Source organism: Dufourea novaeangliae, unplaced genomic scaffold (assembly GCF_001272555.1).
Source record: "Dufourea novaeangliae isolate 0120121106 unplaced genomic scaffold, ASM127255v1 scaffold6, whole genome shotgun sequence".
NCBI classification, from domain to species: Eukaryota; Metazoa; Arthropoda; class Insecta; order Hymenoptera; family Halictidae; genus Dufourea; species Dufourea novaeangliae.
The window spans coordinates 330,439-357,406 of NW_015373900.1; the positions used below are offsets into that span (position 1 = coordinate 330,439).

The 26,968-nt window shown below is 48.7% G+C and overlaps 1 protein-coding gene across 1 annotated transcript in view; it reads left to right on the forward strand.

Moving 5' to 3' along the window:
• LOC107193616 (uncharacterized protein CG43867) overlaps positions 1-26,968 on the forward strand; it is a 99,676-nt gene that overhangs the window by 16,624 nt on the left and 56,084 nt on the right. The window lies entirely within an intron of this gene.

Genomic DNA, 26,968 nt, shown 5'->3' on the forward strand with positions numbered 1-26,968 from the left:
GCGTCGTTGTGTTTCGACGGACACTTTAATCTGGATAGGGATTCAAGCGTAGAGATCCGACTGAAAATCTGGAAATCTGCGAATTCTTCTAGGGTCTACCTGGCGCGCGCGTTATTTGGATCGAATGCTGTGTGGACCCCGGTTCTCGTTACGATCCTGGAACGATTTATATCGTTCGCAGGCGGTTTCCTCCGACGCTCGACATACGTCGGATGAATTGCAGAAGGGTGACCCCGAGGGAAGAGTGGAGGGAAAAAGCGCCCGCTTATGTACATACGTCTTTAGTATGCATGGTCACGCGTCACGATTTAACGCGACTACCTTAGATAAGGCACATAGCCGACGGTACAGAGCGCGGTTAGGGGGGGGGGGAATGGTCTCTTTGGTTCTTCAAAATCCCCTCGTGCCTCTTAAGCGGAATTGAATCACTTACCAGACAAGGAGACTCCGCCGGGCACTGTTTAACTCGTTGTTTTCTCGGCATCGTTCCCCTGTTATGCCGTAAATTGAGCACGCGAAGAGATTCTTCTCGAGACGCAGCGTCTAGACACAAGTAACATTTGACAGTCTATACACGATCGAATGATTTATTCAGCAATTTAGAATAATTCGAATAGCAGTAGAATACGAATTTGATATTCAAAGTCTACGAAGTATTCGAAATACATATTCCGATTATTCGGAGTGATCGAACTTTGGATTGTACTGAATAGGATTCTGAACATAATACACTTTTCCACACTTTATCGTGAAATGCTTTTCACATTGGCCTTTACAATTCTTTGTTTGTCAAACGTTAAATCCGAATTGTTCGCTCGCCACGAACTTGGAGCGGTTGGGTAGTAAGAATCAGCTAACGCGACGGTGAGAGGCGTTATCCTCGTGGCTTCTTATCGGCTTCGTATCGCGCGTTCCGAGCCGCGGCGAACCCCGTTACGCGTTCGCTTGCATCACTACTCTTGGATCGTTGTCCTGATTGACGTAACGTTTGTTTACAACGCTCGCTCCCGGCGAGATTCGTTCACGACGATTTGCGAGCACAGCTGCCGTTCGGCCCCGCGTATTCGCTGTTTCCGACGACGTGCTCGATGGGGTTGGTTCGTTACGACTCGCCGCGCAATTACCAAGTTTCCGCGTAATTTCTCGTAATCACGCCTACCTGTAGGAAACTTCCGCGGTATTGCTTCGTTCATGCCTTCGTCGACTCGAACTGCACGTTCGCGCGCTTAGTTACGCGGGGTCTGAATATGAAGGAATGGAGATTGGATTATCCCTGTGCACGCCGTGAACATTCCCTACTACGTTTTTTTTAACCCCTAAACAGGTTTCTACTTTTTTTTTTTTAGAATTCCTTCGTCACGAAAATAGGGCCACGGTGGTCAAAATGTGGTTGGTGTTTTCCGTATGAAATTTTTTACTCTTTCCGATGGTAGAAATTATTTGTTCCAAGTCGTTTAGTTTCATCCTACGCTACAATAGCGTTCACATGTATCCACCCCGGTTGCTCAAGGTCGAGCACAGAAATCCCTCAATTCCTATCTAACTCTCAGCACGGTTAATTACAGTCGATCGTTGCAAAAAAGGGGGGGAGGCTTCGCGAGTTACACCGCGAGCGATCGATGCGCGCGGCAGGGAAACCTAAACCGCCTTGTACGCTCGGGGGGGGGGGGGGGGGAAGCGGTTTCCTGGAAATTGTTCACGTGCTCCGAGAGTTGACCTTTCGGTCGCGTGACAAGGGCCTACATTCCGCTGTTCACGGTCGCGCCACGGAAATAGTTCAACTGGGTGGAGGTGAAGGAGGAGACGGAGAAAGATAGGGCGCGAGCGGGTTGGGCGGAGCGGAACTGCTCGCAACCCCGACTATCCCGCGTATCGCGCGCTCTTTAATGCCTCTTCAAAGGGCATTAACGAGTAACGGCCTCGTAAAAAAATTAACAGCACTCGCGCGCTTCCGGTGCGATACGATTTCCCTGAAAGTTGAAAGCCCTCCACAGTGGCGCGCGCGCGCGCGCGGTCGTTTCATAAAAAATAACAAAAAGGAGAGGCGAGTGTAGTAGCGTGGGAGGGCTGGCGAGATACCAATACGTTGGAAAAGCGTGGAAAATGGTAACGAAGCTCGGTTCGGAGGCATGTAAACGGACCTCTTCAGTTTTATTTGTACGAAAACTGTTTCGAACGGATATGTGCAGTTGCTCTTCTTCTATCAGAAGTGTGCTAGTCCTATCCCATTGACCTTAAACAACAACGTATTCTTCTACTCTTAAAAGAAAATTCACGACTGAAAGGGTTAATGTTCAGTGCCGAAGAGCCTTCGAACATTCATCGAGGATTTTCTGTCCTTTCGGATTCGCGACGAGATTTTCCAACGGGGCTACTTCTTGCCCGTTTTCTATCGTTGAACGTTGTCGTTTGTAAATGCAGACAAACTGCACGCGACCGGGGTGAGAACGGAGCGTACATGTGTATTGTATACAGTACATGTATATGTATATATATATATACATACATATGTGTACGTACACGCGGAAACCGAGCGAGGGTAGCGAGCTGGCGAATGAAAACGTTGACGAGAATTCGGCGAGCCACGCTCAGTCGGAAAGTATACGGCCGCTTTCCGCACTAGCCCTGCTATACATATATCGACACTTTTGCCTGGTCTGTCCTCCCGGCGTTTCACCCTTCTTCCGGCCCTCGGTTCCATTTCCAAACTCCGAAAGCATCCCTGTTACACGGGGAATCGGTGAAAGCGTTGAGTTTAGATCGGACACATCGGTGAACGTGTTTTCGTCGCTCCTTCGTCCCCGGGATTCGGGAATTCGAGGTCGTAATTTTTTTACGATAGTTTAGTAATCAAGGGTTACCTTGAGGCAGTTCTTCCGAATTTACCCTAACGAGGGAATCCTGTACTGAAGCCATCGCGTAAACTTGCAATTTTTCGAGCAAAAGTAGTATAACCGTAAAAATGGTAATATGCGTAAAAACCCCACGGAATCGTACCTATAGAGTATTCAACAGCGTTTGATCAACACGTCTGCGAGAAGTATTATATGGTATTAAAGTCGAGAAGCATTATGCCCCCGTCGAAAATACGGCTCTCCATCGAAGTGCACGACGAACTTGATGCAATCTGCGGCGGAACATTTCGCAGACTCGGCTCCAAAGGAACTCCTTTTCGTCGGCCGTTTCCAACCCTTATATACCCACCGCCCCCGTATCTTTCGTGCCCGTTTTTAAGTGCCGTTTTGCATAGATCCAGATCGTCCGTAGGTTCTTCCACGAAGTAACGCCGCGAGGCCGACAGAGTCTCGTCTTAATATTCGTTAGAATTTCTAATTTACCGTCGGCCCTAAGTCGTCCCGTCGCGTCGTTCCTGCATATTTCCCGTCAAGTTCATAATCTTTCCGCGGAGCGAACCCTCTGCTTCTGTTCCTCATCCTCTTCTCGTCTCTCTTTTCCTCTCCTTTTCCCTCTCTAGGTATCTCGTTTCCACATCTGTCTACCGACCAAAAAATCTCTTCTTTGCGCTCGAAAGACATAGAATCTTTCAGACCACTACCTTTTCACAGAGTTTCATCAAAATCGATGAGCAACGCATATATCTATGAACGCATACATATAATGCTGCTACCTAAACAGTTGTTTCAGCGTCTGGGTGAGTTGGCACGCTCGATGGTTTCTCGATCGTTCGTTCCATGTTCCATATGGAACACACCCGTCTGTCCCCCAAGTAGTCAGAGTTGTGACACCTTGGAAGGTTTGAATTCCGGTGCAGCGTGAGTGAGTGAGGAGCGACTCGTTCGAAAATTACGGAACAATCGTGTCTCGTGCGGGGCCGGGGCCGACTCGGCCAACACCTCGTTATCTACGACGATGACAGTCCGGTCTCGCGGCCCCGAGCAAATATCGGCCGCACGTATAATACATACGTGTGTACACAGGTAGCCGGGATATTGTTCGGCAGCCTGTGCTATTAATATTGCATTCCATCGGAACGGTGTGTACAGCGCGGCCCGCGTCCCACATATAAAGTCCGTATCAATATTGATTCGCCGGCGACGACGCACGGCGTGAATGGAGGGACCTCCACGCCCGTGCAAACAGACGGGGCCTTCCGTTGCGCGGATTTCAAAAGCCGCCTCCACTACTCGACTCCGAACTCATTTCCAACGTTTTCAGACCTATTTACGGATGAAACGGATGTTAACTTCGCCTCGCCCGCCACATCACGGTGAAGGAATAGGAAAGGAAGGAATTGAAGACTCAATACCGAGCCTTCCGATCGAGCATTCGCGATGCTCTCACGCACTTCTTAGCGAATATTGGAAATTGTGAAGGCTCCTGCCAATTTTTGCGGGATTCAAGCCGCCGGCGGTTCTCGTGTCTCCTCCGTCGTAACGTTTTTCAATGTCACGGCTCACGGCACATAATCGCCGTGGAATATGACCCAATGGGTAGAGATCGTGATACGAAGTCAAGATAATCTAAATACAAAATTTCCAGCAGAGTTTTTTATGGAAGAGATATGCTACAGATTTTGAAAAATTCACACTTTCTTGAACTTTGGAAGTTTTCTAATAGTAGGTATTTCTTAGTAGAATATGTTGGGCTGGTATTTAAGGCTTAAACGAGGTAAAGAGGAAAGTGGCGGCGTTGCTGAAGGGGTTGTGACTGTGGTACACGAATACCTGCAGCACTGTTTATTGCAACGGAAAATGTTTTTACGCAACGGTATATACATATGTATGTAGCTAGCGGAGGGAAGTATGTCGAAAGGGATAACAATTGTCATATTGCAATAATACACTGAATTTTGGCTATAAGTGTCGTTATTTAATGGACACGAAAAATATTGAAGAAAAAAAAAAAGAAACTACCAAATACCCAACGGAGGAACGTTCCTCCGCGTAACTGGCAAACGGAACACAAACTTATCGTAGCTTTCGTGACCGGAACAAAGAAGCGAACTTCAGCGTCGGGTGTACCAAGATAAGAACTGTCGGGAATACGAAGACCAGCAACGGGTGGAAAGGAATAATTGCACGTGTCCTCCAGGCGAATAAAGTTAGGGATAAGAACGCTTTACTACTCGGCGAACGTCATATACTGGGAATTCTTGGACGGTACACACATGGTTTCCAGGTCTGACCAGGACTCCAAAGAGGTTCCAGGCTGATTTCCAAGAATCTAAGGACGATAAAGTCTGGTGGCGAGAAATAGAAGCGTCCCTCGGCTTATCCTATCCGGCCATCGATCACTTGCAAAACACACGTGTGTGTCTGGTTCGTTTGTCAAACAGCGACTGAATAAAATTCGCCACTCTTACCTAGACAGTCTAACAGCGAAAGTTCTTCCAAGATTTCGTAAACGACCCGCTTTAATATCGACCGCCGGCGTGCTGCACGTTTTCTCCGTTTTTCCTTTTTCCAACCATCACCCTCCCCGGTGGCCAACCTCTCTGTGGAAGAGACTTTGTCTAGCCGTGAATCTTGGCGTCATCACCGACAGCTCCGCGTCGATAGAGCGGGGGGAGTAGTAGTGACTTATCGATACCCATTGCGTTCCCGGCATTATGCAACAGGGTGATGGAAAGAGAAACCGTAGGAGAATTCCGGTGGCTATCTCTTCTCTCTATTGATACAGATGACGGGACCCTGCGTACCGAACGCCCCGCGGGACCAATACGATTCCAGCCACCCGTTACATTACCGTGAAATATTCCCCATTATCTTGATTTGTATACGACCCGGCGAGTTGTGTCCCCTTCCCGTGCCGACCCCGTGTTGTCCATCGGCTGTGCGTTATTTCGCCGCGTTCATTAATGTTTCATCGTAATGGATCGCTCGATTATCTTGTGTTGCGGCCGATTCGTCACCGTCGATCCTCGTTCGGTGTTTCGTTGATCTACTCTGCCTAGCCGCGACAGATTCTTCTTTCCCCCCTCGCGACGATTTCGGTTAATCGTCGTAATCCGTCTCGTTTCGCGTCTTTCCCGTGGGAATAACGTCGCGAGCTTTACGCGGAATTTCAGCGGACTAAAAGTGCCGGTATTAGCGTCTCACTCCGGAGCCGGATGTTTGCAAACGAAACCCCCTCGGGCCCACGGGGTTGCTGGAAAACTTTCACAAAGCTCCGAAGCGCGCGAGTTTCGAGCTGCTTCGAAATTGCTACCGGAGATATGACACGAAGGCTTTGCGAGGAGCTTAAAACCGTCACCGCGGCTTTAGAACGTTTAGTTCTGTGTGTGTGCGTGTACTTCCGCCGTATTATTCTTTACGCGGAAACGAGTTGTCTCCCGACGATGTTGTCGGATGACCAACGTAGGTATCAGTTGACTTGCATTCACTCTATGAATAACGCGACCCTCTGTCTTAAACAACTTAGTTTGCCCGAAATCAGAATTTTTCCTTACTCACCCTGTACCAAGGCCCATAATCATCGTCTCCCTAACGTAGAGCGATATTATATAAGACTCTATGCAATTTCATAAACAGTTCAGACCTAATTCAGACAGATACTTGAGAGCTGCGAAACGTTTAGCTTAAAATTATAGTCTCTCACGACACCCTGTTACGTGTAATCGAATGAATCTGTTCAAGATTTTTTAAAATTCGCTTCGAATAGTCGTCCACAAACCGTTCCGATGCCCCCCATTTCTTTCCAAGTCGTGGGAACAAACGTCGGTGAAGTTCCGGGTATCGTTTATCGGTTCGCCTCATTTTCTTCCGGCACTCTTTGTTTCCTGTTTCGCTTAGGCGACCACCACCCCGTACACTGTTGTACACCGAGGCCCCCCGAGGCAACACGCCAAAGACGCGTCGTCCCGCGGAAGACTGCAAGAAGGGTGTCTCTAATTGGTCCCATCTAAGAGCCCAGTCTCAAAGAGAAAGCGTCCCAGACTGTTTCCGTGCGTCTCACTCTCCATACACACTTACATGCACCCTCTGCACACACACACACAACGAAGAATAGCGAGCTGGTGAGTGCGTCAGCAGCATGGAAACACGAGAGGACACACAGTTACACAAGGGGAAGAAGATACAAGTCGTAGACCCGCGACGGTTCGCAACTCCGTTCCCCCTGTAGCGCGTAGACGAGGCGTATATCTGGCTCGTATTCAAAAGCTGGTCGACGACGACGACGACGACGACGACGTCCTTTATCTCGTTCCGTTTCATTTCCTTTACCGCGGTGGCGAACGTGGCCGGTTGTCCCCGCAGTATTTATCAAACGCAACTTTTCGAAATTAATATCGGCGACAGTCCGTTGAAAATTCGACGTCGACCGACGACGAGGGTCTATTTTCGACAGACGGCGCCTGTTTGTTTCCGAGTGTGTATGTGTGTGTCTCTCGCCTTGGGTAGGAAACGCTTTCAAGCTGGTCCTCCTACTCCTTGTTTCTTTGGGCCCCTCGCCTCTTTGAAGAGACGCCCGTAATCATCTTGCTCGCGTTGTACGGAGAACGAGATACGGATTGGATCGCGGGGCACCGGTGAACCTGGTTACATCGGACTATTATTTCAACGGTGTTGATCTTAACGGGAGTTCAAGTGGAAGTTCGGGTAGGTGGATTAAAACAACCGAGGCATATATGTATAACAGCTTTCTCGCCTAGCTGTTCTATTCTCTGCGTGGAGTTGCCGAAGCAACCCTGGGTGATACCCCTGAATTCGTACGAAACAGCAACCAGGAGCCCCCGAATCGTTGGGAACGAGTCGACTATATGGTCGCTAATGAAATCGGGGAGCCTGAGACCCGTTCAGATTACCGAAGAAACAGCACCCCTGTCGGTTGTTGTCGGGTACGTGTGTGGCGCGAGCGTGTCGACTGTAGTCGAGATGTCGACGCGTACCCGCGACTCATTAGACACCCCCCCCCCCCCCCCCCCCCATCTCTTCGAAGCAGACAAGAAAGTACACACACATACCGAGACATGCCGTGAAAACACCAAGAGCGGCTCGACTACGCTCCTTTCGTGGCACACGAAACCCTCAAAAGTCCCTTGGCCCTCTCGTCGTTGGTACATCGACAACAGAGGGATGAGAACCACGCATATACATGTATACTCGCGACTACAGGGTGTGTCCTTTTATCTAGTTCACGCTAGAGTTCCGGATGCTAAACAAATTATTATATTACCCTCTCGAGAAAATGATAGCGGTTTTGAGTCAGTAATTCTAATTTTGGAAGCCACGAATTAGTTTTTAGACCTAATAACATTAATAGCTACCTGAAAGAAAAAAGGTACACAGGTAAAATTGTTGCCGATGAGGTGACGAATGTCAGTGATTTGCTAATTGTCCTCGAAAATATTGAAATTGCCCCTTGGTGGGGAGTGCACGCCCCATGTTGGTAAACACATCACTGATCTACATCGAAAAACCGTTCCATGTGGTTGTTACTCGTGTTGTGAATTGTAGGACACCCTGTATACATGCACGATCGCGGTAAATGGGACGACGAGGATAGGGGAGCGCTCGGAGAGACGGAAAATTACAATCTGCGAACTCCTCGTTGTAACCGACGACCACGTCGGATTGCATGGCACCGAGAAGCCCCGGACATCGTGTCCAATTAGTAGCTAAGGCACCGAAGGGGGGACGAAACTTTAACGAAATTCGAGTTCGGCGAATTCGCATCTCAATTAAAACTTCGGGTCCCGCCAGGGGATCGAGAGAAGCCAAACTTCCGTCTATGATTTTTAGATTCGGTCGTCCCGTTGGCCATCGAGTCATCGACGCTTTTAGCGGTCGTTCTCTTGAAATAATCGCCCGTCCGCCCGTCCGTGCCAGATTCTGTTCTGTTCGAATTAAGAAGTCGTCGGACGAGCCCGTCTGGGACTTGCAAATTGAGGAACGGGAGAACAAACATGATTAGAAAACTGTTCAGGAAAAGATACACTGAACTTGAATATTTTTCGACATTTGCGAAAACTGAAGTCATCAAGATTATTGGAGGTCCTTGTAGGTCTTGGTGGTCCTTTAACAGTCCCTAGAAGAGTTAGGCAGGTCCTAATTACATAGTATGATACAAATAGGTAGATAACACTTTTAATATTCGTTACGTTTATCTGCACCATAGATTTAATCTCATTAAATGGAACATTCTGTATATCTGTGTGTCGATTTAAATGAAACACTCTGTATACCTGTGTGCACATCTCTTGCCTGGATACAAGATTCACAGGCCGGTATCTCGTGTCCCGCGAACTGTGAAACGTGCTTCTTTTTATGATAAATTGAAATATGTATAGTCTTCGCAAGACAAATGAAACATGCTACTTTTCTTAATGCGCGCCGAATAATGGAAGTTTTCCTCTTGTTTAAAGACAACGCCGATGTGGTTGCGAACTCGCTAAAATCTCTGGGCGCACGGTGGGATCTCCTAAAACCGGGGAAAGCTTCGTGGTATATCTACTAAACACCGGTTAAGTGAAATAATGCGGGCGCGATGGTGAAGCTCCTGGCCTCGACGTTTTCCAAGTCGGACGGAGTTGCAGCAGCATCGTTTTTCATGCGTCTCCTCTGTTCCGCAGGCCAAGTTCCGTTTTATCCGTAGCTCGATTATCGCTTGGCGCGTTTACCACCTTGGTGCCTTGATTCTTTTGATCATGAACGAGTGTCTAGGCTGGCTCTCCAACAGTTTCCATGATTTTGGTGGTTGGACAAACGCGACAGTGTTTTTTTTTCGAGGGTCTCTCACCGCCAGGCTTGGACCCAAACTTTTTTGGAGTAAAGATTCAAAGCCACTCTCGAGATTCCCGTCTGAAGATTGTTCTCGCAATAGCAGTCCGCAAGGAATCGGCAATTCGGCAACACGGGGCGCGCATCGACGTCCGATTAAGTATCCATGAACCGCAGACCGTGTACTAATACGTAATCACCTGGAGGAGGATACACGAGAGGCACTTCCCATTTCACGCGTACTGTCCACCCTCTCGCGTGCACGTGATAAAATCCTATCGACAAACCTGTCCACGGGGATACCCTTTGGGCTAGCTATCCTAGCGTTTCGTCGGCCGGCGAACGACCACCGTGGTCGAGCCAAGGAGGAGGCGTCCTTTACACACACCAGTGACGACGAATTTCACCCAGTCTGGAAGCTACGTGGGGATGAAATTGGAGAGAGAGTCTCGTGGCTTTTCGGAATTGAGATTCGTCCTGTCCATGGGTCCGCCAGGCCTGTGTGCGATATTCCAGCAGAAACGCATTGGAAACGGGGGATGGACAGAAGGGAAATAGAATCCTCGGGTCCAGGCGTTTTACCTCGGTCACTCGATTATGGGTTTTAATAATCGTACGCTAATTTCACGAACGAGCGCAGGTTCTGCCCCGCGGATTCGACGATAATGAAGCCGGGGTACTTAACGCGTGAACGTCGAGAACGATCTATTGTCGATTATATTTTGTACGGGAATCGAGCGGAGGTTTAGCGCAAGCGATGATAATTGAGCGATTATTACGATCGGCTTTATCGACGGGGTAGGACCACGAGTGCTTTTAGCGAGCCACAAAGAGCGCAAATAACTGTTCGAAAGTGCGCAGATTGGGAGTTAAAAACGTCGCGGAACAATCGCCTCGGCCGGATGTTTCTTAATCGTTCTATATTCATACGCTCGCGAGTCACCTACCTACCGCTCTCCGTCCTGATCGAAATTCCATGTGTCGCTGAAAATTCACCCCTACTCTACCCCTGGAAACGCCGACAGTCTCGACGAGAATTGATTAAGCCCGGTTTAACCCTTCGTTTTAACCCTCTGGTGCCTCGTAATCGTAAATTGGGGTGGCTCCGCGCAGCTCTGTCCCGGGCACCATGGTTATACTACCAAAACTGAGAGCCGACGTCAGCTCCCCTATCCCTATCTATGTGTGTGTTCACCTTTAATTCGAGCACCGTACGCACCTGTACACACCTCTACAAACACGCCGGAAACAACCCAACACAATCGAGAAAAATATACGTATAACGCGGATTCGTTCTCGCGTGACCGTGTAACGTTCCACTTTTTACCCGAATGATTTATTCCATTCCACCGATCCTTGTACCCTCCTCCACGCCGCCGTTTGTGTTTCTTCTTCTTTGTTTATTCCTCTCGAGCGAAATCGATATTCGCAGTGCAGTCGGTGATGATGGTGGTGGTGGTGGTGGTGGCCCTCTCGTCGACGTTATGAATTTTATCTTGCGAATCGTAATGCTAGTTCTTGATTTTCTGGTGTATCGGGCGGCGGGAGGGGGGTTACGAGGCCAACCGATAAAAGAATGTCCGCCAGACTCCCCTCTCCCCCTGGTCAATCTTGTCCGTGTCTGGCCTCAGATGTCTGGTTCCCTGGATTTCTGTTGAAAATCAACTCGATGCTCCTCATCCCGGTGGTCCCTTGATAGAAGCACGCAACGGGTTCAAGTAACTCTCTCACTCCTCTCGGCCCACAAAGGAAGAAACATATCAAATTCAGATGAACGGAGAACATTCAAAGAGTCGTTTCATCTCACCCGAATAAAACCTTCCCCATCCTTCACGACCCTCTCCCCATATATACGTCTTTCGAGTGGCGGCGGATCGTTTTCCGGGGTGAAACTGCCGCGTGTAAGCACCGAGGAATAATCCAGAACCAGCCCCCCTCCCTCTTTCCCCCTCTTATTCGACTTTTTACCATCCGACCGATCCAGGACGGGGTTCACTGGACAGGATTCGTAAATCTCTCGAAGAAAGCGTTTCCATGGGGGTAGGAGGGAAATGCTTTCACAGTCCAGGGACGACGGAGGAACACACGAAGGGCTCATTTGACCAGACGTATATACGATAAAGCTTGTGTCTAACGGGCCGAACCTCCTACCCCTTCGGAAAGTACCCCGGCCCCTTTTACGAGCGGATTCTTTGTGTGTGTATACATATAAGTGCTCGTATGTCCTCCGACACCCGGGGTCCGCCGCGCGATTCAACAGGCAGCAAATTACTGCTCGGTTCTCTCTTTTTCTAGCGTGTGGGAACGATAACGAGATCGCAAAGGGTGCACCTCTGTAATACACTCTCCTTGATACAGAGAACCCCTTTTTTTATGCACGGGGGGAAGAAGCCAGTGTGCCCGGTCGAATGTCACGGAAAGGAAGTCCTTCCTTCGGCCGGCTGTGCATGAACCGGGCAAAAGTACGCTCCGTGGCTGTTATCCGCGTTGCTAGGGGGGCGTGGAGGGCTAGGAGGTGGTGAGGTGCAGTATCGACGATCGAAACGATGCTCTCTTTCTATCGTTTCGCGTTATTTGTACTCGCCAGGTCGTTTACGTTCGTTTCGAAGCGCATATTCTCGATGGCTCTCGCATATACCAATGGGGGAGAAGGATTTTGTTCTCTCGTAGAACGAACGAACACGTTTATCGTCGCACCCCCTTTATATTCCATTGCAGTTTACACGATCGGAGTATCGTTTTCTCCCGTCGCTTAAATAAAATTTGGAAAGTAATTTTCGAGTAATTCCCTTTATCGACGATACACGATCCCGTGGCTGTCGACATAGTTGTGATAGTTTCGTGTCGCGTATTCACCGGGATAGACGAGCCTCGTAAAAGCTGTCGCGAGTCGGCCGATTAAGCTCGGCGCCACGGCGAATCGATCGGGGATTTTTTGGCATAGCCAATCCCGTTCACACACCGTCCGTTTGTAGTCTATATCCTGAGCTATTGAATAGATCCAATGGGTGATCGTCCGTCGAGGCATCGATACGATTGGCTGAGCTACAAAGGCGCAGTCTGTGCGCCTCCGGAAACGTATTGTCGCGAATACGATTACGACAGTAACTGTGCGAACGGAAAGAATTGATATCGCGATATCGCGCCCGATACGTTACGAGGATTGCGAGTCAACGTTGTTATTGTCTCTCGACTGCACGATATTTCCCCCCCCCCCTACTGGATTAATAGATAAATCTTTGGAAAGCACACCCCCTCCCCTCCCTGCGCAGGTTTCATCGTAGCGATTTGCTTTCGAGTGATCGAGTTTTATTCAGGCGACGATGGTTTGTGACTTCCGATATTCCAGAAATGAAGATTGATATCGAAAGGCAATTTCGAAATAAAACAACCAGCACTTTTTTCGGTAAATTGGGAACACGGATCCTGTGTATTTTCCAATGTCGATCGCATTGTTCGTTATATTATTCGTACCATGTTTTATAATCTCATATTGATTCGTCCCGAATCACGGAAACCAGTTATTACCATTTTAGTAAGCGAATCGGTAGCGTCCAAGTCCTCTTCAAAGATAACAATATCCCGTTTTGTTTTACGAGGTATACTTAGAAGGAACTAGTGGACGTCTCCTTGAGATCGTTCTTAATAAACTTACTTTACAGTAGTACTAGATACTTTAAACTGCTATATAATTCATTAAATCGTATTGTGATACACCTAATGGATAATGAATGATTTTAGATAGTAGTTCTTATTGATTCACCTTGTACCTACCGTCTGCGCGACGAAATCTCCATTTTGAGACTAATAATCTCGAAGATGGGGAGACTCTTTTAGACGCTCGCGAAGCAACTTCAGAAAGAAACTCAGTTCTGTAGCACGAGAAACGGCGTCGGGGATTCCGTTTAAATAAAACCCGAGCTCTCTTGTTTTTCCGTGCTCGTCGATTTTCCGGGAGTTTTCCTCGTCCCGTGTGCGGCTGGGAAAGTTGTAGGAACGGGTCGCTGCAGCTCTGCGCGCGGCCGCTTTTTCACTCGGCTCCTTCCGCGTGATCGATCGCGCTCGTTTCGTTTTCCTCGAAAGTTACTCTTGTTCTTCGTTCTCTCACCCTTCTCTTTGGCTATAGTAGCTACACACGACGAAACGGATTCGGACGGAGAATTACGTACGAGCACTTTACCCGTCGTGTCCCCCTGTCGGATAGTTCGACGGGGCTTGGGCCATTAGCGCGAGCATGCGTCTGCGTATTTCTTTATCCACTGGGTTTGTTAATCTTTCGGCGCCTATGGGTTCGTTTGCAATCGCGGCGGCGAGATTTCCACGGGAAAATTATTATTGATCCTTTTGTCGCATCGTCGAAGCCTGTGACCATCGGGTGCCGGTTTGTCATGCGATAAGGAACGATTTTTAAGGAGATCGCTGTATGTTTTTGGTATCATGTCCGAAAAAACTTATGTTTCATAAGATCAAAAACCAATAGTCATTTTAAAACTATTTGAAACATTTTTAAACACATCTAAACATTTTTAAGTCTCGAACTGTTTGTTTTCGCGGCGTTAACAGGTGATTTTTCATTACGGAACCGACGTTTCCGAGCGTTTTGCGCGGCCAACGAGACCGTAGTAATGGAAAAGAGGAGGACCCGTGGAACTTTTCGACAAGGGCGAGGGTGGATACGGAAATAAAAAGATCGTGGCCGTGATTAAAAGCCCTTGGGCAACAATTGATTTTTCCACCCCCTTTCGTGTCCGTTACATACTAACGCACACACTTATACCGATGCACACACATACATACACCTCTGGTTCAGTCCTGCGGAATCGCGCGAATATCGACGAGAGACGGAAAAAACGGCGTTCGAATTTGCTCCCGACCGGCGCACCGGGGTTCGCCGTAGAGGATGTCGTCGATCCACGTTCGCGAATTTAAACGATTTTTACTCGATACCGTTGCCAGCCCCGACGTGGACGTGCGCCGAATGAAAACGCCTGTGAATGTTTTTCCGCGGCTGCCAGCGCAGCCGAACCCGACGCATCGACTACGTACTTTTGTAGGGACAAGTTTCGTTTTCCAGTGTGGCGCCGTTTCGACGAATACCGACGTTCTCGGGGAAATTCACGTGGCTCCCGGTGTATATTGTTCCTGAGCGGGATCCGTTTGCATACTGACCGTGACCGTGTCGCACGAGTCGCGACCACTTTCCATTTCTCGCGCAGGAACTCGACCGTGAATTCAGCTTGGAGTTTTCTTTGCAACCCCTTATTCGAGTGTGTGTTTAGCAACGGGGCCAAGACTGCTGATAGCATCTTATGGATGAATCTGTGATAAGGGGATTCTTCGTAAAAACGGGAACTTGTATCGACGTGGTTCAGAACGTTGATTCTTAATTTTGTAGATCTAACGATTTTCCATTTTTTTATTTAATATATCATCATTATTAAGACAGATGATAAGGAAAAACGGAGATAAGTTCTCATTAGTGTCACACTTTACTTCATAAGATTTTATGAACCGAATTTTTGAATTTCCGATTTGACCATATTATCTTCCTCACAAGTCGTAGGATGCGCATCTAAGATTACACAGTCTGAGAACAAGGGTGGGAAACGACGATTTCACAAAGAACGATATTTGTAACGGAGTAACCTTGTCGTATGTAACAAAGACGAATCGCTGTTGTTAACGAGGATGGATCGATTTATTAGATCTTACCTCCGATTCGAGTTACGGGTATTTGCAGCGGAGAAGCGGGGCCAAGGTCTTCGGTATATGCATTCATTACGCAATCGCAGCCTTGCCGCGGGCAAGGTTTTGGCTTCACATTGAATTCGCTTCCGGAAACAACGACCCGCCTACCCAACTCTGTGTTTGTCTCCTTCGCGAATCGAATAACGACGGATTACAATGCTCGCCACGGGAGGAGAGAGGTGGCCTTGTCCCGTAGGACCACATTGGCAAACCACGAATAACCGGAGGGACAAGCCAATAAACCAAACATCGTGTCCCGGAGCATCGTGTGTTGTAGCGTTGCGTCAACGAGAACTGGATTGGCATTACTGTAAATCATCGATGAGTGTTCGAAAGCCTCTTCGACATTGAACATTAAATATTTCATACACTAATGGCCGTATGTGGCTGAAACAAATATCATTGCGTTCAGAATTCAAAACGCTACCAGCGTGCTAAACCTCATTAAAAAGTCAGCGTTACATCTGGGCACCTCTCTTTGTCAGTGCCGAGAAGTCTGCGAAGATTGCAGGTGGTTACTTCGAAACTTTTTATTGGACCAGTCTCGATATTTTTTTCATCGTAATGGTAGAGATCATAACTTTGGACTGTTAACGATGTCAAGCACGATGATCAATTATTATGCACCGTCTCGCTTCGATCCGACAATGCCGACGGATGCTCGTCCGAAGCACCTCTTGTCTACGCCTTATCCGGCTTATCCGACCTTCCCGCATCTTCTTGACCCAGTGCAAGGGAAACACACAGTGACATCGGGGGGAGGACGGGACAAAAGGCGTGTCGGGGGGTCAGATTTTTGCACCGTCATTCCCCCATCCGCTTCTCCAGTGTCTCTATGTGTGCGTCTATGCTCTGCTCTTTGGCGGAGAAAAACTGGAGCGACCAGTTTTTTAATATTTCATCGTCCTATCCTCTCTGGTGTGCACATTTTTCTGGGTCACCGCAGTCTCCGGACACTATTAACGTCGATTTAACTCCCATCCAGTCGTCCAATCGGACGCCAATTCGCCGTTTCGATAATGACTTCTCTACCATTTATCGGTCGCGCTACTTTTCCATCTCCTCCCCACCAAGGTGGGGCAACGTCTAGACGGGGGCCACCTCGCGTGGAAGTCGTCTAGCTTTCCATGGGATTAACGAGTTTACCTGGAGAGTGTATCGTTAAAGGTAGGGGAAAGAGAGAGAGAGAGAGAGAGAGAGAGAGAGAGAGAGAGAGAGAGAGAGCAACCGCTTCCTTCTTCGGGCCGTGACCAAACTTTTAACGAGTATGTTTCACCAAAGAAATATGTTAACGATCCACCGCCGCGGCGCGAAACGGAAAAACGTCGAAAGCTTTTTCTCCAACCCCCCACGAACCACCCTCCATCGGATGCTTATCCTCTGCCCGTGGAATCGTTCATATTCGGGGGACAAAAAATCCATGGAGGGAATGAGGGTGGATCTGCGGGAGCCCCGTGGTCGGGCATAAAATGCCCTGGAAGCAAAATCGATATTTAATTTTAACGAAGCCGGGAACCGGCACAAAAGAATATTCTACCTCGCGACGGTATCAGTAACGAGACTCGGGATATGCGCGTCCTCTTTTCTCTCCGTTCTTCTTCTTCTTCTTCTTTTGCCCTCCTCTGTCCTGGCCGTTGCTTCCTTAGCTGGGTATCCGTTCTCTTCCTATCTCTGTGATCCGCGAAAATGTCGCCGAGGAGTGTTTGTCAGCGTTCTTCAGGAAACCCAAGCTTAACTCAAGTTCATGATACAAACGTAATTTCCCCTGATATTCTTTCTACTTGTCAATAGTGATTGACGTGTACTGTGTACCATAAACCCGCGCGAAGTCGAGTCATACAGCTGCGAGCGACCAGTATACCGTAACCCTGGGTTACCTAATGTTGGAGACGCGTTCCGACTTTATCAGGCCTGGAATAACCGCTGAAGAAAGCTCCCCCCGCGACACGAGACTAAATTCCACTGAAATTCCTTCCAATTTTACAAACCGACGACGTGTTGGGCGCGCCGCTCGCAATTTTGTTTTTTCGCGTTCACGACGACAGGAGTGGACCGTGGCGACGGATCTCGAGCTCCTAGGGCGAGAGAGGCTTACAACGACAAAGGAGCGGCGCCGCGTTGATAAAAGCGCAAGGTTTCCCCGAGATCGCGTATGTTCCAAGGATTTCCGCCGTAAGGGGGTGAACGGCCGCGCGAAAATTGCAGAAGAAAGAAAAGGCTTATCCTTGGCCGTCGGCGACGCGCAGACCCACAGGGGGAAACCCGACATTGGGTCCGAGTCTGGCCGCTGGCATCGCGATGAAACGACGTTGAAAGATCGTACACGCTTCTTTCTGTTCGCTCGTTGGACGTTTTTCCTTTGTCCGAAAGGGGTTCGACCCGCCGAATACCCCCTTTCTTCTCCCACCCCTATATCTTCGCCGTCAGACTCGTCTTTAACCTTTCTACTTCCTGTACTCTCGATATCTCGATACCGAGCTTCTTCTTCCGAAGAATTTGGAATCACGAAGAAAATGCAAAGTTTCGACTATTCAACTTTCCAGAAACCTATCCCTAGTTAGAACGATTAGAAATTCTATATCTCCCTCGGTCTTGGGGGGTAATAATAGTCTACTTATACTAGGGTTGCATTGTCTCTTTATACGTACCCTGCGTGTAATATTCCGTCTGGACAATACCATTCGGGGAAACGGATCCCTTTGAACCTGAACTCCGTCGGAGGAACGAATCATTCTTCCCAGCGGGTAAACGCGCGGAGAGATTCCGAATTGTTGAAGCCGCGACGAGACGAGAATTGATCGTCGACAATCTGTCGCGATAAGTCCGTAAGGCCAATAGTCGGTGCTCGAGGAGAAGCTTCGTTGCCAGAAGTGCAACGGATAGACGGAAGCGGTGAGAGGGAAAAAGGCGAGACCTTGTTCCTCTAGCCGGTGAATCGTACATGAGGACATTTGGAGCCGCCATTAAGCCCTCAAAGACGAAGCCCCGGCGAGAAGCCGTCGGAGTAATTAATTCCTCGCGCCTGGAAATTTCGTTAGAGGGTCTCCGCTCGGAGAACCGAGGTCAGAGGTGTTCACCCCTCTTCTCCTTTCTCCCTTCGTCACCCCCCGCCCCCCCCCATCTCTCTTGTAACATTGACTGAACGGTATACCGGTATACCTGCGCTTTTCCGGCCAGAAACCTCTTCGACGTCGTTTTCTTCGTGCTTCGCGGTTTGCTTAGCCCGGAGTTCATTGAATTGTGCTTGGCTGTTCGCGTTATTTCGATCGAACAACGACGAACCTCGTTAATGTAATGCTTCCTCAAGGATTAATTTCCGTTCGTATCGATTAGTAAACGGTAATGCTTCCCACGTCGAATTGATTTCTAATTGATCATGAATTTTTAAAGCGTTACACCGTCTCGTTGGAAAAGAAATCATTTAAACCTTTGCCTTAACGATGTAGACGGTAATTTCGTCCGATTCTTTTGGTTCATTTGGGACTCACCTGTTCTAGCAAATAACCCCAGAATACGATTCAGTGAAGTAGCGTTGACACAGACCGCGAAAGTGTCGCCCGTTTTCTTCTCGTAATCATTGCGGAGGCGTACAGTCGACAGGATAAGTCAAACAGAAAGAAACAAACTGGCGTTCCACCCTTTCCGAGAACAGGGGAAAGAGAGAAGGGTGGCGCCAAGAATTACGATGGACACAGGCGTTTTAATTGCTTCCTCGGGAAAGTCAGAAAGGGGAATCGAAAAAAAGAGGGTGCGCGAAGAATCATCCCCCAAGAATCTACCACTTACATCTGCCACCTGATAAGAAAACCCAGCCTGTAACTCGAGTCGTTTCCATTTTGTAACCAGTAAAATCGGTAATTCCCGAATCTAATTAACCTTCGATCCTCGCTCTACTTTACGATGTTCCAAGTTTTCGATCTTTCGTTACCCAGCCGAAAAGTTTAGACCATGAGAAGCTTGGAAAACCACGTGAAACCATGTGAAACCAAGAAGGTGGGCAGGAAATTTCACGAAAATTTATCACCATCACGAATCTCCCTCGACTCGAATCCAATTTTCGAGATATACGAGGTTACGCACACACGTACCCTCCCTCCTTTTTTTCCCACCGCTCCACTCCCTTTCGTCCCACAGCAGTCAAGTCGGTACCCTCCTCACTCCTTGTTTACCAGGTCGCGTTTCCGCGGTATCCGCTTGTCAAAAGGAGATATACTGGCCACCGAGGTGGCAAGTTTCCATCTACAGTATTCCAGGGGAAACGTCTGGTCCGCAAAAGAAGGGGAAGGAGAGATGGACGCGCGCAGCGAGGAGAAGAATAGATTCCTACGGGAGCGAGCCACGGGGAAAAAAGGGAAAAAGAAGAATAAGAACAGGCAGCACCGTGGCTCGATAAGCAGTCGGCACATCGTAAGCTCTCTCTCTCTCTCTCTCTCTCTCTCTCTCTCTCTCTCTCTCTCTCTCTCTCTCTTTCTCGGATGGTCCTCTTCTTTTTTTTCTTTTACGAGAACCAAGGAATACGCTGATGCCGCACTCCATCCGATTCGATTGCACCGGATGGTGTATATGTAGACGCTTTTGTTTCTGATCCCTGGGCTTTCTTCGTCTTTTTCTTCTCTCCTTCGCCACCCCCCGTCTCGATTGTGCCTTTCTCGCTGCCTTGAACGATAAATAACTCGACACCCTGTGTCCGGGGCTCGCCGAAGACCCCCGCGAAGACGACGGGAACCCCTTCCGGGTAAGTCGCCTTAACGGGATTAACGAGCTTTACGTTTTGCGCCCGTGGCAGGGTTTGGCTTCTTCCACGATTACGCGATCGCGAAGGAGCCTCCTTCTTCGTTTCACCTTCCGCTTCGTCGTTCCTCTTCTTACTAAGAAGTTCTTATCCCCCCCTCAGGTGTGCCTATCGTCGCAATAGATTCTCGTTGGCCATCCGCGCGTGGACCGTAAAAGCCTTTCCCCAACCCCCTCGAAACGCACACTCGCCAACATTGGATAGCAGGAGCCAGCGGACCGGCTAATTAAACGGCGACCATCCTGGAGGAAAGCTTCTGGCAAAGAAGGCACCAGTTACAGCGAAAAACGTTTGCGCCCCCGCAGTCGGCCGTACGAGCAACCGGTGGTAAGCGGCACGGAATATATTAATTAGTCGAGTGAGAGGTGGACGGAAAAAGTTGGACGCGGCTAGTCTCTTGAACTCGGCACGGGAACCACAAAGTCGGCACGCAGCGACGATTTTTCTTTCATCGCGGGTGCACGGATTCAGAAGGCGATTCATACTCTGGGCCGGTGATTCCAACGATGCAGTGAAAATTTAATTTCTCCTTCCCTCTGTAGGCGAGCGAGGGAGCCTCGGGTAAACGGCGAAACGGGGCCGGTGAAATTTTGATTGTTTCGCGGGATGGATGCTCGAGTCCCCTTCCCCGAGAGAACTCTGAGAATATCTACCTGGTACGCGTGGTGGCACGCGAGCGAAATTTACGGGGTAGTATTCCGTTCACGACGGCTAAGAAAGTTCACCATCACCATCCTTCTTTCCTTTCGCGAATGTGGGTCCGTGGAAACTTTTGATTTTGAAAAGTGTTTTATGTCGCAACGAGAAGAAGGGATAGGATGTGTGGTCTCGTCTGGTAAGACTCTTTCATCCCGCCTCCCCTCCTCTGTTCGGGGAAGGGGAGGAAGTCGAATTGGATAGTGGATTTAATGGAGCAGGACCGAAGAACTCTCGGGGTCTTTTGTTTGCCGGACGACTGTTCTGATCGATTGAGCCATCGCCGTGGATATACCTTCTTCCTAAATCTAATATCCAATCGGTTTGCTGCCGATCCAACAAACCTGGGTTTCCTTCTCTCGATATCGTGGCTTTACTTCTTCCCTTGTGATGTATCCTGCCTCTGTTCTTTTTGCTGATTTTTATGGGATTCGAATGGATTGCGCGCATCAAGACTGGACAAGTGTAATATAAAATGAATGTATTTAACTGACAAGGGAATATACCCAAATATCACTATATCAGTTCGGTAAAACCGTAAGTATATTTTACCGAGGAAAATTCACTGGACGTATACATACACACTTTCCATATACATACATATGTTTAATGGACGTATGAGAGCGTACGTACACTACCTTTCGTCAATAATCGGCAACTTTCCGAAGGCGAAATATACACACCCGTTTCGCAGTCAAACGGTTGAAACGAAATATGTTTAAAAAACAGCACCCATTGTTTAATCCCCGCCCCATTAGCAATAAGAGAACATTATTATTATTACTACCGTGTTACGGTAACGCACCATTTGGCAGATATAACACTCTCTAAAAGTCTCGTTGCGAGCGAATTAGCCGGTCGAGGGAGCGCTTTAAAAGCTTCCGACAGATTCGATTAACGGGGGCCCTCCGCCTTTTCTTGTTGCTTTTCGAGAAAAAAAAAAGAAAAAACAAAAAAACGTTGCGCTGTCGTGAAGCTTCCCGCTCGTACATGGAGCCACCCAAGCCCATTTAGCCCGGTGAAGTTATCTCGACGAACGTTATCGTCTGGTCCTCTCCGCATCGTTCTGTGTTCTCCGAGCCCCCTGCCGCGTCTGGCTCCGTTATGACCCTTGATTTTTCAGCTAATACGCTGTGCTGAGAACGAAAACGTAACAGCCAATTCAGAGGATACGGTTTTTTAATCGATTTGGTAATTCTGCCGATATTATTCGCCGAGTTATCGCGTGAAGCAACTGCGCGACAACTTCACTTGCCCTCCTTCCGGGGAGGGTAGTTCTCTCGCAGCTTTGGCTGACTGCCGACTACCAAAGACAACGGCGAATTTACTAACGGGACGCGTTCGTATGGAAACTCATTTTGTTGGCAAAACAATGGCGCTTGGCCCCAGGATAGCAGTGAAAACAATGGGGTCCAAACCGTCGCGTGATTAAAAACTTACGGGGGAAGAGAGAAAAATGGGGACTCCCGACATCATCGGGGATATTCGGATCGTTCAGTTTTTCGCGGATGCAGCCGTTCCACGTTAACCCGCGAGGAAAACAGAATCGTTTAGAATTCCGTCGGCAACGGGTGAAAGAGCTCAAGGTTAAGAACCTCCCACGCCGAGTGTAAGATCAACATATTGTGACCACCCCGTAGAAAGCTCGAAGACAAATACAATTCGAACCGTTGCGGTGCGAGTAAAAGAAGAGGAATGAAGTTTTAAACGGTCAGGTCGTCTGACTAGTAAAAGTCTGTTTCTACTTTGTGAAAACTGCACGAACGGGTAGGAGTGATCGGTGGTTCTCCCGGTTGCCCAGCGGACAACTGGAATTCCCTGGCGCTTTCACCTGGGGGCTTTTTGCGGGCGTCGAATAATTCAATAAATTACCGCGAGGGGAGGTGGCTTGCGGCGCCGATCTGCTCGGAGAATGACGGAGAAATTGGCCTGAGGGAAGGGGTGGGATAATGGGACCCGCGGGCACCGAGATACGGACAGTTTTAAATCGAGACACAGCCCGGCAAAAAATAAGGTGCTCGATGGGCTTTTTATCGACCGATTTGGTCAAGCGGGGGTTCCCTTCGGGCCGATAAGGGTCGATCGTCCGCCAAGGTACTACCGGTAGCACCTTCTGCCGAGCTTTCTACGTCCAGTTCAATCACTACCCGGTACCTTTTTCGACCCTTTCTCCACTCTTCTGTTTTCCTTTACCCTCCCAGTTCCCCCTGCTCGCTCGCGAAACTTCCCAATTTAATTGAAAAAGAGCTCTCTTTCTCTGAACGGGTTGACCGTCTCGAAGCGATCCATTTCGAAGTAAAACGCCAGCTCGAACCTTCCGGGGCGCTCGATTATTTCAGCACGATCGCTAACAGTCACGGAGTTGCACGATCGGTTGCGTCTCTAGAACATTAAAGGTATGTTTTCTCCTGACGGTAAATGTGTCATGGTTGTCGCTGTCGTGATACTGTACGACAATGTAAACCAGTGTCACGACAACACGACGTCCAGTTTTCAAGACGATAGAAATCGTAACATTTACTGTCATGACCGTAAATGTCAAGATTTACTGTCACGTGAAAACGTAGCTTAACCCTCAAGAAGTACGGGCGGTGTATTCCGTAAGCCACTGGTACGAAGTCTTCTATGTCTCGAAATTTTTTTCACGTGAAAAATATTCTTTTTTAAGAGCATTGAATCGCTTTTAATGAGGCACAGCCTGTATAATCTGACAGATAGAATCGGTCGTCTATTGTTTTCGTTGGAAGGCGACGTCCGGTATCGATCGCGCTCTATCCACTTACGCCCTTATTTTAAACGGCAAGTTTCAACGAACAGCATTCCGAAAGTTGTCGGTGTAAGTGGTTCCTCCTTCGATCCCTGTTGGATCTCTGATCCAAAAGTTACATCTGTTCCATCTTTTAATCAATTTCCTGTACCCCGGAACTTTTTCTCGATCCCCGGCGCAAAGATAAATTCTTTCTTCTCTTTGTCCGATCTTGATTGCGGACGCGACGACCCGATCTCTCCACTTGCTTCCCGATCTAACAACCAGACGAGCCGAATACAAAAGTTTCGTATTGGAAAATTCGGGAAACCGGAACCGGAATGAGGGATAACGTTCAATCTTCGTAAAACACCGAGGGTCTGCGCGTGTCTTTCGAAGGTAAAAAAGAGATGTTCTCGGGCTGGAGGTAGGATATATCTCGAGATTTTCCACGGGGACAGAGCCACAGAGTCCCCGTTATCGGCCGTGATTTCCTCGGAACCGAGGAGAACCCGAGAGGCTCTAATCCACGCCGTTAGTATAAACTACACACACCGGGGTCGCGTACCGCCGACGATGCTCCCCTCGTTAACTGTAAAGGCATCGTCCCCATTGTAGAGCTCGGAAAGACCCTCTTTCGAATTTCTATTTCACCGATTAGGAAGGTGGTTCCCTCAGAACTAGTCTTCCCTCTCGTTCTCCCTTGAGGAAAAAGCACTCCCTTTCTTGTTCAGGTTATTATTATTTTTCTTTAGCGAGCCTCCCATTTTTATGCGGTCGTTTGGCGGCGACTCGCGGGAAGGCAAGACGCGGGGAAATAATTAAACTCAGGCGCTGTCTGTCCAATTTTACAAATTTATATCGCCAATTTTAGGACCCTTGCCTGATCGTTACGGCGAAAAGAAAACTGCGCGGGAAGAGGAAAAAAATTAGAGAACCTCCGTCGACCCCCTTTTATAGAGGAGCTTTCGCGCGATGTGTAATTTTTCGAATGCTTTTTAATTTTTTAAATGCTGAATAAAAAGCTACTTTATACAGTTTTCCGTCCAGGTACGCGGAGCATCGTCGCAGTAGATAAAGCTCCGACTATGTCTCGGTGTACGGAAAAAAGTAAATTGCCGGGAACGGAAGGATGAAGAACCATTCTACTAAAAACCGGAAAGATTAAGGCGCATTATTCTTCCGGTTCCTCCGTGAACAGCGGGGGACGAAGAGGGAACGAACGACGAGGTTTCGGGTGGTGGACGACGTCCGATAAGGACGACGTACGGGACGATCCAGGATAATACAGCCCGGTGGCTCGGCGCGAAAACGAGAAAGACGAAGTAGTCCATTCGCCGTCGTTTCCGAGGCGTTAAGTTGTCTTCCCGTTCGTCCCGGGGTCTCGACCGAGGCGGCGAATCCTAGGAACCGTAAAAAGCCCCGACCGTTTGAAACTCTTGGTCCGGGATCGTTCCGCCACGTATAGAGAGAGGATCGCCTCTTCCTTACCGGGGATGTCCCGGGTGGGTTCTGGTGGGCGTGATTCGCCCCGGGGAAAACGGCACGGCGACGTAGAATTTGACCGTGAAACGGAAAAAAATCTCGGGGTACCGCGATAAACAAGAGTTTCATCGACCGTTAAATCACATCGAGAGAGAAAGACAGAGACAGACAGAGAATGATGATAGGAGGAGGCGGCGGCGGCGTCTCGCCGTCTCGGGCCCGGGGATTAAAGTACTAAATTCCGCGAGCGATTCTTCTGCCATTCACGTGCCGCGTGTTATCGCGTTATGGGCTCCACTCTAATTCCACGGTTCGTTACTCGCGTTTAATTGAACGTGGCCCGATTCAATGAAAAGTCCATCGATACAGGCCTGGCTCACCTCCAGGGAACACACTTCTAAATACAAGGGGAATAATGGAGCCAACCTAACCCAAACCACTGTCTTCTCTCTCGTCTTTAGCCCTGTTCCTTGGTCCCTTTTTGTTTTTCGTATCATTGATCCGTGGTATAGGTGTTTGTGCGCTAGTTTGAAAGATCCGGGCACCCTTTGTGATCTACGCGATTGTGGAAGCGAATCGAGGATCATCGACTCGATGCTATAGAGCAATCGAGATTTTCTCGTTTATTCTCGCGTACTCTGAACTGGAATTCCCTGTCCATCTATTTACACTAACGTCCAAAAGTATGGGACCGGGTTTGATAATTAAACAACGAGAAAGAAAATCGTAAGTGGCTCCCTTATCGTAAATATTAACCGTAATGTACTATAACCGATGGCAAAAGGTTTATATATGCATTGATTCCGTAATTTTGATTACAGTACATCATCGATGAATGTTCGAAGGCACTTCGGCATCGACAATGAGTGTGCAAACGTCATCCCCACCACTAGGCACTTGACTCGTTCCTGTGAGGGACCCTCCCCCCCCCCCAGTGATGGGGATGACGTCTGAACACTCAGTGTGGGGGAGCCTTCGAACACTCATCGATGATTTAGTGTATATCGTAACAGACTAACGAGTTACTGGTCTGTCAATCGTAAACTCTAGTCTCATACTTCTATGTAGCTGATAGTGTACTTACGACAATTGGGTTCCTAATGTGTAATCACCAAAGAGTACCTGTACCTACTCGTACAAAAATAAACGGAAAAACTTGTAATATTCGCTGTTACAATCGCGAACGATACCGCTAAAGAGGACCCGTTTAAACGCCCCTCGACTCGGAATAGCTTCCAAACGGGGCAAACGTTTCGTATTCGAGGAGAACGAGAGTTCGTTCTCGCGACGATTAGGCAGAGATAACCGGCGAAGGGAGCTCGAGAGCGGTCGGAAATTGAGTTAGAATTTCATGAAACGACACTCGGCACGCCCCGCGCACCGGTTAAACGTGTTCCCCAATAAGATCACTGGCGCAAGGCGGCAATTTTGATTATCCTTTCGCGGGAATCCCGAGAACACCGGTCGTCTTAGGGATGGGGATGTAATAAAACGTTTCCTATCCCCGACGTGTTCTCGTGGAAGGATTTCACGCCCTTCTCGGCGGACTGGGGGAATCGCGCGTCGACGGAGGAGCTGGTCAGAAAGAAACTTGGGGAGTCGAGAGAGCGAAGGGTGCGAGGAAAGGCGGAAAAGAGATTTTCTCCGTGGAAAACTCGAAAAGGGCTTGATAGCCCCCGGGCTGGGGGGAGGAGAAGGTCCATTGTTTAACTTGATAAATGAAGTAGCCGAGCGCCAGAAGCTCAACGCCAACTCGGTGTACACAATGGCGGGCGATATATATTGTTCTGAGTTAATTCAATGCTGGAAACACAGGCCAGC